Source organism: Micromys minutus, assembly GCF_963924665.1.
Source record: "Micromys minutus genome assembly, chromosome: X".
NCBI lineage: Eukaryota > Metazoa > Chordata > Mammalia > Rodentia > Muridae > Micromys > Micromys minutus.
In genome coordinates, this window is record NC_137970.1 from 127,327,969 (window position 1) to 127,347,072 (window position 19,104).

Sequence of the window (19,104 nt, forward strand, 5' to 3'; positions counted from 1 at the left end):
CTCTACCCCTGACTCTATTTTGTTGTGCTATCTGCCTTTCGTCTTCTGTACACCATGAGAACCACTGTGAATTCGCAGCAGTTTCTATTATTGCTCTTGCCATATCTCTCCAGTCTTGGGGGATTATTCTATTTTTAATAGCCTAAGAAATCATGATTTGTTTTACAAATGGTGAGTGCATTTCAAAATTAGTAACACTTTCTTTAAGTTTCCTCATTTATAGAACATCCACAGGTTGCCATTCAAATTCTTCATAACCCTGTGGATGATCATCTTCTGGAGGTCTTTGTCATACATTAACCAGATAGACTAAAGTTTGCTTTCTAATAATCTTCCATTGGCTTTCTCTAATTTTATCTTCTCTACCTGAGTATTTTTATTAATTGAAATTTTAAATTCCTTCCTTAAGGTCTGTGTCCACGTTTCATATCTCTCCTTTTGTCGCTCTTCCGTTCCTTGAGTTCCTATATTCTCTGTTCAAGCTTCTGCCTCTACATTTGAGTTTTTCTTTATAATGCAACTCTGATAGTTCATTTAGTTTTGATTGATGATTAATTTTAAAAAGTTATTTTTCAAGTCTTGCTTCCAAACTTCATTATTTTCTCTTTGTTGCTCAGTCTGATCTGTGAGCTGCTGTATATTTTGTTCTAAACTTTTTTCTAGCTCCTGTCTCACACATTCATTTTAACCTTTCTCTTATTGTGATTTATAATTTCCTGTGCCTTCATTTCTAATGTTTCTTCTAGGCTATGTTGCTAAGTCTCAAATTTCTCTTTTTGTTGTTCATGCTGCTTTATAATTTCTAGTATTTTCTGTTCCAAGCCCTTCCTCCATAATCTTAGCTTCCCTTTATGTTGCAATTATGATATGGTAGCATATGCCTTATTTTGATTTGCGAGCTTCAGTAAATTATCCTCTAGACTTTGCTTCCAAATTTTATCTGTATCTCCTTGCTGTTCAGTCTGATCTGTGATTTGTTGAATTCTTTTTTCTAGAATCTCTTCTAGATTCTATCTCCTGCCTCTTCCCTTCTTTCTGTTGTTTATGTTGGCCTATGAAATCCTGAACATTTAGTTCTAGTGTTACCTGTAATTTCTTTTCTAAGGCAAGAAATTCTTTTTATCTGAGACCCTGTCTTTTGAGAGTACATAGTAAATCAAGAGAAAAATATCACAATAATGGTAAATGATAAGGTATCTATTTCCATAAAATCCATCCCTGTCAGACCAGCCAAAATATCATCCCATTAAGCATGAAATATATTTACTGTGTTTCTCTTCTTTAAGAAGTATCAAAATGAGGCCATTTGCCACCAGGAACAGTGGAGATCCAAGGACACAGGCCTGGTGAGACGGTGCTGCGAGTAGTTGGGGTACAGAGAGGTCTGGGCTGAGCGCTATTGGTTCAGAGGAGCAGGAACTCTGCCATAGGGAGACAGTTTCCACCCATAGGGCCCGTGCATGTGGACCAAACACTCAGTCCATTTGCCACCAGGAACAGCAGAGATCCAAGGATGCAGGCCTGGTGAGACTGCACTGTGAGTAGCCGGAACACAGAGAGGTCTTGAACCAGTGTCCGCACACCCCACCCCATTGGTTCATGGGACCAGGAACTCTGCCATAGGGACTCAGTTTCCACCCAGAGGGCCCATGAGTGTGGACCAAACACTCAGGCGATTTGCCACCAGGAACAGCTGAGATCCAGGGACACAGGTCAGGTACACGGGAGAGATGGGAACCAATCACTGACAACAAGACAGCTTATAATCACAGACAACAAGATGGCAAGAGAAAAGCAAAAGAACTTACCCAATGAAAACCCAGACAACCTGGCAACATCAGAACCCAGCTCTACCATCACAGCAAACAGTGGAATGCCAAACACTCCAGAAAAAGAAGACTCAGACCTGACATCATACCTCAAGATGATAATAGAGATCCTTAAATAAGAATGGGAGGAAAAGCATAAAGAATTAGAAGCTTTTAAAGAGGAAACAAGAAAATCACACAAAAAACTCAAATAACTAGAGGAAAACAGAATCAAAGAGATGAAGGAATGGAAGAAGGAATTTAAAACAGAAATGGACACAATAAAGAAAACACTAAGAGACAACCCTAGAGGTAGAAAACCTAAAAAAGAAATCAGGAGTCACAGATGCAAGCATTTCCAACAGACTACAAGAGATGGAAGAGAGAATCTCAGGGGCCAAAGACAACATTGAAAACATAGACAAAACAATCAGAGAAGATGCAAAAACCAAAAAGTTCCTAAACCAAAATATCCAGGAGATCCAGGACACAATGAGAAGACCAAACTAAGGATAATAGGAATAGAAGAGGGCAAAACATATCAACTAAGAGGCACAGTAAATATCTTCAACAAAATCATAGAAGGAAACTTCCCTACCCTTAAGAATGAAATGACCATGAGCATAAAAGAAGCCTACAGAACTCCAAATAGAGCGGACTAGAAAAGAAATTCCTCCAGACACATAATAGCCAAAACACCAGGTTGCTAAAGCAAAGAAAGAGTACTAAAAGCAGTAAGAGAAAAAGGTCATGTAGCATATAAATGCAGACAAATCAGAATCACACCCGACTTCTCAACAGAGACTATAAAAGGTAGGAGATCAAGGACAGATATCATGCAGACCCTAAGAGAACACAAGTGTCAGCTCAAGCTGCAATACCCAGCAAAACTCTCAATCACCATAGATGGAGAGACCAAGATATTCCAGGACAAAACTAAATTTACACAATATCTGAGCACAAACCCAGCACTACAACAAATTATAGGAGGAAAACCCAATATAAGGAGTAAAACTACATCCTAGTAAAAACAAGAAAATACCTAAGCAAGAAAACCAAAAGAAGAAAGACACACAGGCAAAATTCTACCTCTAAAAGCAAAAATAGCAGGAAACAGCAACCATTATTCTTTAATATCTGTTAACATAATGGACTCAATTCCCCAATAAAAAGATATAGGCTATCAGACTGGATCCATAAACAAAACCCAGAATTTTGCTGCATACAGGAAACTCATCTCAGAGACAAAGACAGACACTATCTCAGAGTAAAAGGTTGGGAAAAAAACTTCCAAGCAAACAGCCCCAAGAAGCAAGCTGGAGTAGCCATTCTAATATGGAAAAAATATATTTTCAACCAAAAGTTATCAAAAAAAGATGAGGAAGAACACTTTTTACTCATTACAGGGAAAAATTGTCAGGAGGAACTCTCAATCCTTAACATATAGGGTCCAAATACAAGAGCACCCATATTCATAAAAGAAACCTTACTAAAGCTCAAAAAATACATTTCACCCCACATAATAGTAGTGGGAGACCTCAACACCCCACTCTCATCAATGGACCGATCATGGAAACAGAAACTGAACAAGGATACAGTAAAACTAGCAGAGGTTATGAACCATTTGGAATTAATAGACATCTACAGAACATTTCATCCTAAAACAAAAGAATACACCTTCTTCTCAGCACCTCAGGGAACCTTTTCCAAAATTGACCATATAATCGGTCACAAAACAAGCCTCAATAGATGTAAGAAGATTTAAATACTCCCATGCATCCTATCAGATCACCATGGTGTAAGGTGGGTCTTTAATAACAACAAAGACAAAAAAAAAGCCCATATACACATGGGACTAAACAATGCTCTATTAAATGATAACATGGTCAAAGAAGAAATAAAGAAAGAAATTAAGGAATTTCTAGAATTTAATGAAAATGAAAACACAACATACCCAAACCTATGGGATGCAAAGAAAGCAGCACTGAGAGGAAAACTCAAAGCTTAGAGTGCTTTGCAAAAGAAACTGAAGAGAGCATAGCAACACTAGCAACTTGACAGCACAGTTGAAAGCTCTAGAACAAAAGGAAGCAGATACATCCAAGAGGAGTAGAGGGCAAGAAATAATCAAACTAAATAGGAACAAAAAGAAATATTCAAAGAATCAACAAAGCCAGTAACTGGTTCTTTGAGAAAATTAACAAGGTTGATAAACTCTTACCCAGACTAACTAGAGGGCAAAGAGAGAGTATACAAATTAACAAAATCAGAAATGAAAGTGGAGACATAATAACTGAAACTGAGGAAATTCAAGAAATCACCAGATCCTACTACAAAGCCTATACTCAACAAAGCTGGAAAATATGGAGGCAATGGATGAATTCCTAGACAGATACCAGATACTAAAGTTAAACCAGGACCAGACAAATTACCTAAATAATTCCATAACACCTAAAGATATAGAAGCACTCATCAAAAGCCTCCCAACCCAAAAAAGCCTGGTCCAGATGGGTTCAGTGCAGAATTCTATCAGACATTTCTTGACAACCTAATTCCAATACTCTCTAAATTATTCCACAAAATAGAGTCAGATGGAACACAACCCTACTCATTTTTCGAGGCCACAATAACCCTCATTCCTAAACCACACAAAGACCCTATAAGGAAAGAGAAATTCAGACCAATCTCAGTTATGAACATTGATGCACAAATACTCAACAAAATACTTGCTAACCGAATCCAAGAACACATTACAACAATCATTTGGCATGATCATATAGGCTTCATCCTAGGGATGCAGGGATGGTTTAATATACAGAAATCCATCAATGTAATCCACCAGATAAACAAATTCAAAGAAAAAACCACATGGTCATCTCACTAGATGCTGAGAATGCATTTGACAAAATTCAACACCCCTTCATGTTAAAAGTCTTGGAAAGAACAGGATTCTAAGGCCCATACCTAAACATAATAAAAGCAATATACATCAAACCTATAATCAACATCAAATTTAATGGTGCGAAACTTGAAGCAATCCCACTAAAATCAGGGACTCGACAAGGCTGCCCACTCTCCCTCTACCTATTCAACATAGTATTAGAAGTCCTGTCTGGAGCAATTAGACAGCAAAAGGAAATCAAAGGGATACAAATTGCAAAGGGAGAAGTAAAAATATCACTATTTGCAGATGACATATTAGTGTATGTAAGTGACCCCAAAAACTCCATCAGTGATCTTCTACAGCTGATAAACAAGTTAAGCAAAGTGGCTGGATATAAAATTAACTCATACAAAAGTAGCCTTCCTTTACTCAAAGGAAAAACATGTGGAGAAAGAAATTAGGGAAAAGATACCCTTCGCAATAGTCACAAAAACTATGAAATACCTTGGTGTGAGTCTAACTTAGGAAGTGAAGGAACTGTGTGACAAGAACTTCAAATGTCTAAAGAAGAAAATCGAGGAAGATCTCAGAAAATGAAAATATCTCCCCTGCTCATGGATTGGAAGGATCAACATTGTAAAAATGGCCACCCTACCAAAAGCAATCTACAGATTCAATGCAATTCCCATCAAAATTCCAACCCAATTCTTCATTGAGTTGGAAAGAGAAACGTGCAATTTTTTCTGGAATAACAAAAGACCTAGAATAGCGAAATCCATCCTCAACAACAAGAAAATATCTGCGGGAATCACCATCCCTGTCCTCAAGCTATATTACAAAGCAATTGTGCAAAAAAAACTGCATGGTACTGGTACAGAGATAGGCACATGGATCAATGGAATAGAATAGAAGATCCAGAAATGAGCCCTCACATATATGGTCACTTGTTTTTTGACAAATGAGCTGTAAACATTCAATGGAAAAAGAACAGACTCTTCAACAAATGGTGTTGGTCCAACTGACACACAGCATGCAGAGGAATGAAAATAGACCCTTTCTTTTCTCATTGTACAAAGCTCAAGTGCAAGTGGATCAAAGATCTCCACATTAAAGCAGGTACACTGAAGCTATTAGATGAGAAAGTAGGGAAAACCTTAGAACACATAGGCACAGGAGAAAATTTCCTGAACAGAACACCAATGGTTCATGTAATAAGGTCAAATATCGACAAATAGGACTTATGAGATTGCAAAGCTTCTGTAAGGGTAAGGACACTGCCAAGAAAACAAAATGGCAGCCAACAGATTGGGAAAAGATCTTTACCAACCCCACATCTGATAGAGGCCTAATATCCAAGGTATGCAAAGAACTAAAGAAGTTAGACACCAGAGAATCAAACAATCCTATTAAAAATGGGGTACAGAGCTAAACAAAACATCCTCAATTGAGGAATATCGAATGACTGAGAAACATCTAAGGAAACACTGGACATCATTAGCCATCAGGGAAATGCAAATCAAAACAACTCTGAGATTCCACCTCACACCAGTCAGAATGCCTAAGATCAACAATTCAGATGACAGTAGATGTTGGTGAGGATGTGTAGAAAGAGGAACACTTCTCCACTGTTGTTGGGGTTGTAAACTGGTACAACCACTCTGGAAATCAGTCTGGTGATTCCTTATAAAAATTGGACATAGTATTACCTGAAGACCCAGCTATTCCACTTCTGGGCATTTACCCCAGAGACACTCAAACATACAACAAAGACACATGCGCCACAATTTTCATAGCAGCCCTATTTATAATAGCTAGAAGCTGGAAAGAACCCAGATTTTATTCAGTAGATGAATGGATACAAAATTTTGGTATATTTACACAATGGAGTACTACTCAGGTATCAGAAACCATGACTTTATGAAATTCTTTAGAAAATGGATGCATCTAGAGAATATCATCCTTAGTGAGGTAACCCAGTCACAAAAGAACAGACATAATATGCAGTCACTGATATTTGGATACTAATCCCAGAAATCTCTGAACACCCAGAAATATCTCACAGACTATATGGAGTTCAAAAAAAAAAAAAAAAAAAAAAAAACAAAGGCCAAAAAAAAGATGAAATATCATTATGTGTAATCTTTACACACCAAGACAACTTTGACTATTTCCAGGTTACATCTTGTTTTACGTGTACTTTATGCTCATTGTAACTACTAAGATTTAATGCATACTATCAATCCTTTAAAAAATGAACAAAAATGTATTCATATACTTTTATGCAAAAATGATTTTAAAATTTGTACATTTATCTTTGATTTTTAAAATAAAGTTGTTCAATTAAATAAAAGGTATTAAATACCTGATCTGGAGCCCTTTGAACCTTTTTTTCTGTTCAATGTAGAAAACTGTGGTCCTCTCTGATTCTTTATTCTCCAAGAGTGGCCTTTTTCAGTTACAGCTGGCAACAGTGCTTGCTTGTGTGCTGGTCTAGGGTTTGGGGAAGGGAACCTCTCTGCAGTTCTCTGTATACCCCTCAGACCCAGTCAGCTTTCAATCCAACACTGCTCCAGTCCAGATCCCTATTTTAGGGCCAGAAGAGGGCAGTGAACTTTAGACTCATGTTAGTTGGTTTCTAAGCCACAGGGTGGGGGCCAATTGTTGCAATATCCTCTTCAACCCAAATAACCACATTCAGTGAAAACACAACTCAGTAATTAGGAATACAAGCTGCTTTTCTATATGCACAGATAACCACTACACTCTCTATTCCCCTACTAGGAGATCCCTTATAAGTTGCCATTTTCCCAGGCCTCCTTTTCCTGCTCCTTCCTCTCCTTCTCCTCCTCTGACCCTCCTCTTCTGTTTTTCTCCCTGATTCCTCCTCTTCCATTTCCTCTCCTTTTTCCCACCTCCTCTCCCAGTCCAATCATGTATTGACTTAACATAAATCTACAAAACTCCAAATAGATTGGAATAGAAAAGAAACTCCTTACATCACATAACAAGAATAAAAATACCAAATGCACAAAACAAAGAAAGAATATTAAAAGTGAAAGACCCCTGAATTGGGAGGCCCCTCACTGAAGTACTGGGAGACTGCAAACCCAAGAACTCACGGAGAGCCAATCTTGCTGCAATCAGGCAAGAGGTTTACTGGGATGGGGTAGGCCCGAGTTCTGGAGACGACACATATTTCATGCAGGAGATAGAGGAGTTGACCCTGAACTCAATTAGGGAGTCATATTTATAGGGAAAATTACATAGGTAGTTAACAACAAACACATAGCAATTTCATTGGGTTATTTAAATTGGCACACTCTGCCTATTTTGGACATGGTTCAACTCTAGGCCACCCTGTTTTGGGGCACATTCACCTTCATACTTGTTTTTCTCAGGACTGCAGAGTCAGACCTTATCGAGACCAGGTGGTCTGCGGTTTTTGTTCTCAGCCTTGAGACATACTGGTCCTCAAGGCAGGGTCAATGGGGCCAACTTAAAATTTTAACTCTTTCAAAAGCAGTAAGGGAACAAGGTCAAGTAACATATAAAAGCAGACCAATCAGAATTACTCCAGAATTCTGACCAAAGATTAAAAGTGAGAAGGTCCTAGGCAGATGTCATACAGACCATAAGGGAACACAAATGCCATCCCAGTCTATTATACTCAGCAAAACTCAAATTACCATAGATGGAGAAACCAAGATATCCCATGACAATACCAAATTTACACAACATCTTTCCACAAAACCAGCCCTACAAAGAATAATAGATGGAAAACTCCAAAACAAGGAGGGGATCTGTACCTTACAAAAATGAATAAAGTAATATTCTTTGAACTAATCCAAAAGAAGATAGCCACACAAAGATAATTCCACCTCTGACAACAAAATAACTGGAAGGAACTATCACTGGTCCTTAATATTTCTTAACATCAATGGACCCAATTCCCCAATAAAAAAGACATAGACTAAATGACTGGATACATAAACAGGACCCAGCATTTTGCTGCAGACAAGAAACACACCTCAGTGAGAAAGACAGACACTATCTCAGAGTAAAATCCTGGAAATAAAATTTCCAAGCAAATGTTCTCATGAAACAAGCTAAGTAGCCATTATGATATCAAGAAATATTGACTTTCAATGAAAAGTTATCAAAAAGGTAAGAAATGACACTTCATATTCATAAAAAAACTACCAAGATGAACCCTCAGTTATGAACATCTATGCTACAAATGCCAGGGCACCCATATTTATAAAAAAATGTTACTAAAATGCAAAGCCCACATTGCACCTCACAAATAATATTGGGAGACATCAAGATCCTACTCTCAGTAATGGACAGATCATGGAAACAGAAACTAAACAGAGACACAGTGAAACTAACAGAAGTTGTAAACCAAATGGATATATCTATAGGAAATTGCATCCAAAACCAAAAGAATATACCTTCTTCTCAGTACCTCATGGTACTTTCTGCAAAATTGACCATATATTTGGTCACAAAACAGACTTCAATGAATAGGATGATTGAAGTGCATGCATCCTATCAGATCACTATGGAATAAGGCTGGTCTTCAGTAATGAAAAAAAAAAAAAAAAAAACAACAGAAAGCCCATATACACATGGAAGCTAAACAATGTTCTACTCAATGATAGCTTGTTCAAGGAAGAAATGATGAAAGAAATTAAGGACTTTTTAGAATTTAATGAAAACGAAAGCACAACATACCCAAAATTATTGAACACAATGAAAGCAGTGCTAAGAGGAAAACTCATAGCTCTGAGTGCCCCCAAAAAGAAACTGGAGAAAGCATACACTAACAGCTTGACAGCACATCTGAAAGCTCTAGAACAAAAAGAAGCAGATACACCCAAGAGGAATAGACGGCAGAAAATAATCAAACTCAGGGCTAAAATCAACCAAGTAGAAACAAAACGAACTATATAAAGAATCACCAAAACCAGGAGCTGGTTCTTTGACAAAATCAACAAGACAGATAAACCCTTATCAAGACTAACCAGAGGGCACAGAGACAGTATTCAAAGTAACAAAATCAGAAATGAAAAGGGAGACAAAACAACAGAAGCTGTGGAAATTTTTAAAAAAATTATCAGATCCTACTTCAAAAGCTCATTCTCAACAAACCTGGATAATATGGAAAAAATGGATGATTTTCTAGACAGATACCAGGTACCAAAGTTAAATCAGGATCAGAAATCTCAATTCTGAACATCTATGTTCCAAATGCAACCATAAACCATTTAAACTGTCCCATAACCCCTAAAGAAATTGAAGCAGTCATCAAAGGTCTCCCAATCCCCCCCCCCCCAAAGAAGCCCAGGACCAGATGATTTTAGTGCAAAAGTCTATCAGAACTTCAAAGAAGACCTAGTACCAATACTCTTCAAACTATTGGACAATACAGAAAAAAAGGAACACTATCAAATATGCTCAAGAAAGACACAATTACACTTATATCTAAATCACAAAAAGACTCAACAAAGAAAGTGAAGTTCAGACAAATTTCCCTTCTGAACATTGATGAAAAAATATTCAATAAAAGTGTTGAAAACCAAATCCAAGTACACATCAAAACGATCACCCATCCCTGCGTTACAGGGATGGTTCAATATATAGAAAATCATCAATGTAATCCACTATATAAACAAACTCAAAGAAAAAAAAAAGAAAAAACATAATCATCTCATTAGATGCTGAGAAAACATTTGACAAATTTCAACACCCGTTCATTTTAAAAGTCTTGGAAAGATCAGGAATTCAAGGCCCACACCTATGCATAATAAAAGCAATACACAGCAAACCAGTAGCTATTCTCAAACTAAATGGAGAGAAACTTGAAGCAATCCCACTAAAATCAGGGACAAGACAAAGCTTTCCACTCTCTCCCTACCTACTCTTTCCATACCTTTAATATGGTACTTGAAGTCCAAGCCACAGCAATTGACATCAAAAAGGAGGCCAAAGGGATACAGATTTGAAAGAAAGAAGTCAAAATATCACTATTTGCAGAAGATCGGACAGTATACTTAAATGAGGTCAAAATTCCACCAGAGAACTCCTAAACCTGATAAACAACTTCAGCAAAGTGGCTAGATAGAAAATTAACTCAAACAAATGAATAGCCTTACTCAAAGAATAATCATGCTGAAAAAGAAATTAAGGAAATGACACCCTTCACAGTAGCCAGAAATAATATGAAATACCTTGATGTGACTCTAACCAAGCAAGTGAAAGATCTGTATGACAAGAACTTCAAGTGTCTGAAGAAAGAAATATTGAAGATCTCAGAAGATGGAAAGATCTTTAATGTTCGTTGATTGGCAGGATTAATATAGTAAAATTGGCCATCTTGCCAAAAGCAATCTATAGATTCAATGCAATCAATGCCCATCAACATTCCAAATAAATTCTTCATAGAGTTCTAAAGAGCAATTTGTAAATTCATTTGGAATAACAATGACAACAACAACAACAATAACAACAAAAACAGAATAGTGAAAACTATTCTCAACAATAACAAAACTTCAGGGAAATTATCATCCCTGACCTCAAGCTATATTACAGATCAATTGTGATAAAAAAACTGTATGGTATTGGTACAGAAGTAGGAAGGTAGATAAATGGAATATAATCCAAGTCCCAGAAATGAGCCCACACACCTATGGTCACTTGATCTTTGACAAAGGAGCTAAAAACATCCAGTGGAAAAAGGACAGCATTTTCAATCAATGGTGCTCGTTCAACTGGAGGTCAACATGTAGAAAAGTGCAAATCGATCTATTGACTTGTGCACAATTCAAGTCCAGTTGGATCAAGGACCTTACATCAAAGCAGATACACTCAAACTAATAGAAGAGAAATTGGGGAAGAGTCTCGAACACATGGGCAGTGGGGAAATTTTCCTGAACAGAACACCAATGGCTTGTGCTCTAAGATCAATAATGGACAAATGGGACCTCATAAAATTGTAAAGCTTCTATAAGGCAAAGGACATTGTCAATAGGACAAAAACAGCAACCAACAGATTGGAAAAAGACCTTCACCAATCCTACATCCAAAAGAGGGTTAATATCCAATACAAAGAACTCAAGAAGTTAAACTCTAGAGAAACAAATAATCTTATTAAAAATGGGGTACAGAGATAAACAAAGAATTCTCAACTGAGGAATGTTGAGTGGCTAAGAAGCACCTAAAGAAATGTTCAACATCCTTAGTCATCAGGGAAATGCAAATCAATCTGAGATTCCACTGAAAGAGTTAAAATTTTAAGTTGGCCCCACTAACCCTGCCTTGAGGACAAGGATGTCTCAAGGCTAAGAACAAAATAATATGTTCAAAGAAATGGCCCAACCCCAGACCATCTGGACTCAAAAAGGTCTGGCTCCGCAGTCCTGAGAAAAACAAGTACGAAGGTCAGCATGCCCCAAAATAGAGTGGCCTTGAGTTGAATCGTGTCCAAAATAGACAGAGTGTGCCAATTTGAATGAACCAATGAAATTGCTATGCACCTGTTGCTAACTTCTTATGTGATTTCCCTATAAATACTTCTCCCTATTTGAGTTCGGGCTTGAGTCCTCTGTCTCCTGCGTGAGATATGTGTCATCCTCAGAGCTCTGATCTCCTAAGTTAAACCTCTTGCCTGATTGCATCAAGAGAGGCTCTCCATGAGTTCTTGGGTTCATGTTTCCCAGTACTTGAGTGAGGGGCTTCTCCAATTCGGGGGTCTTTTACCACCTCACACCAGTCAGAATGGCTAAGATCAAAAACTCAGATGACAACAGATGCTGGCGAGGATGTGGAGAAAGAGGAACACTCCTCCACTGTTGGTAGGGTTGTAAGCTGGTACAACAACTCTGGAAATCAGTCTGGCTGTTCCTCAGAAAATTGGACATAGTACTACTTGAGGACAAAGCTTAGTTGCCTGGAAAAGAGGAATACAATAACCCTATGGTTATCCATTTTTAAAAAAGCTTCAGTAGTAACTAGAGTGGTGGTTCACAGGTTAAGAGTACTGGCTGCTTTTTCAGAGAACTTGGGTTGGATTCCCAGAACCTATATGGCATCTCAAAACTATAACACCAGTCTTAGTGGAATCAATGCCCTATCTTATTTTGGCTTTTTCAGGCACTAGGAATGAATGTGGTACACAGACATACATACAGACAAAAACATATATACTTAATAAATAAAAATTTTGAAAAAGTTTTGAAATGAAATTCATCTTATTTGGAAGTCAAAATTATCAATACATTCTTTAGATTCATACAGGCCTTCAATTACTTATAGGCACCCTATATTAAGAACTGTTTCAAGATGATGAAGCTCTGTCTTTAAGGCACATTGCCAACATGAATTCCAACAGATTTTCAAAGAATGTTGGTTACAGATACTGCATAATACATTTTAAAAAGAAATGTGGACATATAATCTCAACACCAGCCAAGGAATGACTACCATGTACTGGTAGGCTTACAGCAAGAGAGACCCCATGACTAGTTGGACAACATAAACTAGATTTGATAGGGAAAGGAGGGCAAAAGTTAGTAATCTCAGAACTGAGTGAGAAGAGATAGGAACATGGAGAAGCTAGAAAGAGGGAATCTGGGTAGTATGTTCAAAATACATTTTATGATTTTCCTAAAGAACTAATACAATTATTGTAAAAAATAAGACAAATCTTGAATTTAACCATCATAACAGGTGCTAATTAAAAGACATAGGAAAAGGAACCAGGGCCAACATCTAACTCCTCTTTGAAAAGTCTTGGTTTATTTCTTGTTGTAGTTTTGTTTTGTCTTTGTACTCTTCCCTTATAGTTATCAAACTCCATGAATTTGGACTGGATTTATCACTGCTGAGATGAGTCACACTTTGAAAGAAAACTCCCCAATATACTCACATGAGTTTTGAGGACAGTAAATACATAAGTATCTATAAAATACATGTTCAAATGAGAAGATGAGTGAAATTTTAAAAGAGCCCTGTGGCGTTGCCTGTCTTTGGTTCTGGCTGTTAATTTCTGCCTCCCTATGGTACATAGAAAGTTTACCTTCTTTTTTTGTTTGCTTAGTTATTCAAACAGTTTTATTATAAAACTGAACTTGTAAGGGGTCTACATAATTAGCTTTTTAATTTTTTGTCTTTAAATACTTATATAATAAGGAACATAAAAGACAAAATATTTTTTGCATTAATTCTTTTTTTTTAAATTGAAGAATTTTACTTTAAAAAAACAAAAATGAATGTACAAATTTTAAGCATTTTGGCATAAAAGTATACGAATACATTTTTGTCACTACTTGGCTTTTTTAAAAAAATAAGGTTTGATAGTGTGCATTAAGATCTTACTAGTTACAATGAGCATAAAGTACATGTAAAACAGGTTGTAACCTGGAATTAGTCAACGTTTTCTTGGTGTGTAAGGAGTAAACATAATGGTTTTTTTCTTTTCTTTTTCTTGAACTTCATACAGTCTGTGAGTTGTTTTTGGGGTGTTCAGAGCTTTCTGGAGTTAGTATACAATTATCAGTGATTGCACATTATGTCTGTTCTTTTGTGACTGGGTTATCTCACTCAGGATGATATTCTCTAGATGCATCCATTTTCTTAAGATTTTGTTAAGTCATTGTTTCTGATAGCTAAGTAGTACTCCATTGTGTAAATGTACCACAATTTTTGTATCCATTCGTCTACTGAAGGACATCTGGGTTCTTTCCAGCTTCTGGCTATTATTTAAAAAGCTGCTATGAACATTGTGTTGCATGTATCTTTGTTGTATATTGGAGCTTCTCTGGGGTAAATGCCCAGAAGTGGAATAACTGGGTCTTCAGGTAGTACTATGTCCAATTTTCTGAGGAATCACCAGACTGATTTCCAGAGTGATTGTACCATTTTACAACCCCACCAAGAGTGGAGAAGTGTTTCTCTTTCTCCACACCCTCACCAGCATCTGCTGTCATCTGAATTTTTGATCTTAGCCAATCTAACTGGTATAAGGTGTAATCTCAGGGTTGTTTTGATTTGCATTTCCCTGATGGCCAATGATGTCGAGCACTTCCTTAGATATTTCTCAGCCGTTCGATATTCCTCAATTGAGTACTTTTTGTTTAGCTCTGTACCCCATTTTTTAATAGGGTTGTTTAATTCTCTGGTGTCTAGCTTTCTGAGTTCTTTGTATGCCTTGGATATTAGGCCTCTATCCAATGTGCGGTTGGTAAAGATCTTCTCCCACTCTGTTGGCTGCCGTTTTGTTTTCTTGAGTGTCTTTAGCCTTACAGAAACTTTGCAATCTCATTAAGTCCCATTTGTCAATCTTTGACCTTAGAGCTCGAGCCACTGGTATTCTGTTCAGGAAATATTCTCCTGTGCCTATGTGTTCTAAGGTTTGCCCCACTTTCTCATCTAATAGTTTCAGTGTACCTGGTTTAATGTGGAGATCTTTGATCTCCTTGCATTGGAGGTTTGTACAAGGGGATAAGAAAGGTTCTATTTTCATTCTTCTGCATGCTGAGTGCCAGTTGGACTAACACAATTTGTTGAATAGGCTGTCCTTTTTCAATTGTATGTTTACAGCCCCTTGGTCAAAAATCAGGTGACCATATATGTGAGGGCTCATTTCTGGATCTTCTATTCGATTCCATTGATCCACGTCCCTATTTCTGTATCAGTACCATGCATTTTTTTTTAAAGCACAATTGCCTTGTAATATAACTTGATGTTGGGAATAGTGATTCCAGCAGATTTTTTTTGTTGTTGTTGAGCATGGATTGCGATATTCTAAGTCTTTTGTTATTCCAGATGAAATTGACATTGCTCTTTCCAACTCAATGTAGAACTGGGTTGGAATTTTGATGGGGATTGCATTGAATCTGTAGATTGCTATTGGTAAGATGGATATCTTTGTAAGGGGCCGCAGCCAACGCCCTGCAGAGATGGCGCCGGTTTCTGGGGCCATGAGTCAGCTAAAACTGACAAACAACCTAAAAGCGCATGCTCGAAGAGCAAGGTGAGCCAAAGTCACCGCCCATCTCGGGGTGTAATCATCAGACCACCAGCGAGCAGCCAATCAGGTAGAGACACGCTTCCCCCGCCTCCCTCAGGGGTATAAAACTGGGTGCTTTTCTGCCCTTCGGCGTCTTCCTCCATTAAAGTTTTGCTGCAGAAGAGTGTACCGCATCCGTTCTTGCTGGCGAGACAGTGGCGTGGGACAACTGGTGCCGAAACCCGGGACAAGTCTTAACATCGCTGGCACCATGAGGAGACCCTCCGGCCACGGAGAGGATCCAGAACTGCAGGATAAAGGTAGGCTCTGAGAGATATGTTTAGTCCTGATATCGCTGACTGGGGCGCAGGACAGGACGCCCTAGATGAGATCCAGGATAGCATGTCAGAAACAGAGCGAAGTGAGAGACTGCAATTAAGCAGGGAACTGACCGGTCAAAGAAAACAGGCCCTACAGGAGCCGGCAAAGCCCCTGTAGTGAGAGATAAGGGAAAGGACGCCCTGGGAGAGAAACAGAGAAAGGTGGAGAAAAGCAGCATTAAAGTTCCCAAGATAAGTTGGGACGATAAAGACCGTGGAGAAAAGAGGAGGTCTTGGGTAGCAAGGAGGTTTGCAACAGTAGCAAACTGAAAGTGAAAGAGCTCTCACAGCAGTAGCAAACCGAAAGTGAAAGGGCTCTCTCTGCAGCCGCAAACCGAAAGTAAAAGATTTAGGATGGGAACTTCTAAGTTTCATCCAATTTTTCTGGCTCTTCAAGAGCTACTCTTGTCAAAGTAAACCTCAAAATAAAGAAAAGTACCCTAGAAAGGTTTTTGGATGAGTGTGATACCATTGCACCTTGGTTCGCAGTCTCGGGAAACCTAACAGTGGCATGCTGGGATAAGTTAGGGAAAGATCTGGATGTTGCTTGCAAAAGGTAGAGATAAGAAAAGATAATCTTAAAACGCTTAATGATTTTCAAAAATTATTGGGAGATATAAATTGGCTGAGACCATTTTTAAAGGTTCCCTCTGCTGAGTTAAAACCTTTATTTGACATTTTGGAAGGAGACCCTCATATCTCCTCTCTGAGAACATTGATGCCAGCAGCAAACCAGGCCTTACAAGTTGTAGAAAGTGCCTTACAAGATGCTCAATTACAGGGCATTGATGAAACCAAGCCCTTTGATTTATGTGTTTTCAAAACTATGCAATTGCCGACAGCTGTCTTGTGGCAAAATGGACCTTTATTGGGGATCCATCCCAATGCCTCCCCTGCAAAAAGTCATTGATTGGTACCCTGATGCGGTGGCCTCGTTAGCCATCAGAGGCATAAAATTAGCAGTATCACACTTTGGTAGGCAACCAAAGACGCTGATTGTCCCATTTACTGCAATGCAGGTCTAAGTGCTTGCAGCTGCCTCAAATAACTGGGCAGTCTTGGTAACCCTGTTTTTCAGGTACAATTGACAATCACTATCCTAAACATCCCATTCTTCAATTCGCTTTACAACAATCCTTGATTTTTCCACGAGTAATTTCCCCTAATCCACTAAAAGATGGACTGGTTATTTACACAGACAGCCCCAAGTCTGGGCTGGGGGCATATGTTGTGAATGAGAAAATTATTACTAGACAATTTAAAGAAAATTCACCCCAGCTTGTAGAATGCTTAATAGTATTAGAGGTATTAAAAAATTATTCCAAGCCTCTTAATATTGTCTCTGATTCAGCCTATGTAGTTAATGCAGTGCGGGTTTTAGAGGTTGCTGGGATAATCAAGCCCTCGAGCAAGATAGCCCCAATTTTTACACAATTACAACAAGTCCTCCTTATGAGGAGATTCCAGGTTTACATTACCCACATTCGTGCTCATTCTTGTCTTCCAGGACCCATGTCCATAGGTAATGATTTGGCAGATAAAGCCACAAGATTAGCAGCTGTTGTGTTAGCCTCATCCTTAGACAAAGCTAGAGATTTCCACAAGCAATTTCATGTTACCACTGAAACCCTTCGCCGAAGGATTGCTTTAACCCAAAAAGAAGCCAGAGACATTGTCATTCATTGCCAAAACTGTTGTCAGTTTCTGCCTGTTTCTCATGTGGGTATCAACCCTCGCGGCTTTCGTCTACTACAAATTTGGCAAATGGATGTCACACACATCCAGTCATTTGGAAAACTTAAGTATCTCCATGTGTCCATTGATATGTGCTCAGGCGTGGTCTTTGCCTCTCCCTTAGGAGGAGAAAAGGCCTCACACGTTATCCAACATTGCCTTGAGGAATGGAGCGCCTGGGGACAACCAAAAATTTTAAAAACTGACAATGGACCTGCTTATACCTCACAGAAATTTCAGCAATTCTGCAAACAAATGGGAGTAGCCCATTTGACTGGCCTCCCTTATAATCCCCAAGGACAGGGCATTGTTGAATGTGTCCATCGTACAATCAAATCCTATTTAATAAAACAAAAAGGGGAAATAGAGGGCGTACTGTCCTCCATACCCTGGACTTCAGTATCAATAGCTCTTTGGACACTTAATTTTCTAAATTTATATGACCATGGAAGGAATGTGGCTGAGCGGCACTGCTCCGAGCCTGCCACACCTAAAGAAATGTCTTGACAGGACAATGGAAAGGCCCGGATCCTATTTTGATAAGATCCAGGGGAGCTGTTTGTGTTTTCCCACAGAATGAAGACAATCCCTTTTGGATCCCAGAGCGCCTTACCAGGAGTATACTCCACGGCAGGGATGATGACCACCAGAGGAAACCAGAGGCGGAAGATGATCCCGCTACTCCTCTTTTGGATACTGGTTCCTAGTATTCTGGGAGACCCTCGATGGGGGATTATGTCTACCTTCCCCTTACCCATGCCTGTTATGCATACAGCTCATGTATTCCCATGATTCTTTGCTACAAATAGGAAATTAGGAGTTGAATACTTGCTGTTAGACAATTAGATTCAGAGCCTACAAGACAACCAGACACTTTTTGTTAAAGGCAGCCTCTGCTTTACAGTGGTTCTAACACTGGGGGACCATGGTAACTGCATACTGCTATACAACCAATCAGCAGCCTGGCTTAAAGATGCAACCTGGGGCTTGACCTCTAATATAGTAGCTAACGCCTCTGTAATTTCTGGATGGTGGCCTAGCTGTTCGGGTGATGATGTCCCATCACGGCAGCCCAGGCTGGCGCCATTTTGCAAGGGGATTACGACTGATGATCTAATGCTTCCTTGGACTGGATGCCAGGCCAGAAGGTCATCATGGGCCGTTAAAGGTTATTTTTTCTTTTCCCCATTTATTGGCACCACCTTTAATAGTTTGCAGGATATAATTTTACCTTTAGAGATCCTAGCAAAGCTGATGCTAACCCCTTTGATCAGTGGCTTCTTTGTGGTA